This window comes from Arachis ipaensis, chromosome B4 (assembly GCF_059453495.1).
Source record: "Arachis ipaensis isolate K30076 ecotype BB chromosome B4, ASM5945349v1, whole genome shotgun sequence".
NCBI lineage: Eukaryota > Viridiplantae > Streptophyta > Magnoliopsida > Fabales > Fabaceae > Arachis > Arachis ipaensis.
The window spans coordinates 129544361-129545938 of NC_142439.1; the positions used below are offsets into that span (position 1 = coordinate 129544361).

General features: G+C 40.7%; 1 non-coding gene across 1 annotated transcript; it reads right to left on the minus strand.

The window, feature by feature from the left end:
• Nucleotides 1-491: 491 nt before the first annotated feature.
• On the minus strand, nt 492-600 carry LOC148569192 (small nucleolar RNA R71). Its single transcript, XR_015882928.1, has one exon. It is a non-coding gene; the product is annotated as a small nucleolar RNA R71 (small nucleolar RNA).
• Between the last annotated feature and the right edge of the window lie 978 nt (nt 601-1578).

Sequence of the window (1578 nt, forward strand, 5' to 3'; positions counted from 1 at the left end):
CTGAACCTGAAAGGACTCTGAAGAGGAAGCTAAGGGAAGCTAAAATACAACAATTCAGAGACAACCTTACAGAAATTTTCGAAAAGGAAAAGGAGATGGCAGCCAAAAATAATAACAATGCAAGGAAGATGCTTGGTGACTTCACTGCACTAAATTCCAATTTACATGGAAGGAGCATCTCAATCCCTGCCATTGGAGCAAACAATTTTGAGCTTAAACCTCAATTAGTTTCTCTGATGCAACAGAACTGCAAGTTTCATGGACTTCCATCAGAAGATCCTTTTTAGTTCTTAACTGAATTCTTGTAGATTTGTGATACTGTTAAGACCAATGGGGTTGATCCCGAGGTCTATAGGCTCATGCTTTTCCCGTTTTCTGTAAGAGACAGAGCTAGAATATGGTTGGATTCTCAACCTAAGGATAGCCTAAACTCTTGGGATAAGCTGGTCATGGCTTTCTTAGCCAAGTTCTTTCCTCCTCAAAAGCTTAGTAAGCTTAGAGTGGATGTTCAAACTTTCAAACAAAAAGAAAGTGAATCCCTCTATGAAGCTTGGGAGAGATACAAGGAACTGACCAAAAAGTGTCCTTCTGACATGATTTCAGAATGGACCATCCTGGATATATTCTATGATGGTCTGTCTGAATTAGCTAAGATGTCATTGGACACTTCTACAGGTGGATCTATTCACCTAAAGAAAATGCCTGTAGAAGCTCAGGAACTCATAGACATGGTTGCAAATAACCAGTTTATGTACACTTCCGAAAGGAATCCTGTGAGTAATGGGACGCCTCAGAGGAAGGGAGTTCTTGAAATTGATGCTCTGAACGCCATATTGGCTCAGAACAAATTATTGACTCAGCAAGTCAATATGATTTCTCAGAGTCTGAATGGATTGCAAAATGCATCCAACAGTACTAAAGAGGCATCTTCTGAAGAAGAGGCTTATGATCCTGAGAATCCTGCAATAGCAGAGGTGAATTACATGGGTGAACCCTATGGAAACACCTATAATCCCTCATGGAGAAATCATCCAAATTTCTCATGGAAGGATCAACAAAAGCCTCAATAAGGCTTTAACAATGGTGGAAGAAACAGGTTTAGCAATAGCAAGCCTTTTCCATCATCCACTCAGCAACAGACAGAGAATTCTGAGCAAAATCAATCTAGCTTAGCAAATTTAGTCTCTGATCTATCTAAGGCCACTTTAAGTTTCATGAATGAAACAAGATCCTCCATCAGAAATTTGGAGGCACAAATGGGCTAGCTGAGTAAGAGAGTCATTGAAACTCCTCCTAGTACTCTCCCAAGCAATACAGAAGAAAATCCCAAAGGAGAGTGCAAGGCCATAACCTTGCTTAGTGTGGCCGAATCCATAGAGGAGGAGGAGGACATGAATCCTAGTGAGGAAGACCTCCTGGGACGTTCAATGACCAATAAGGAGTTTCCCTTTGAGGAACCAGAGGAATCTGAGGCTCATATAGAGACCATAGAGATTCTACTGAATTTCCTTTTACCATTCATGAGCTCTGATGACTACTCATCTTCTGATGAAGATGAAGACATTGTTGAAGAGCAAG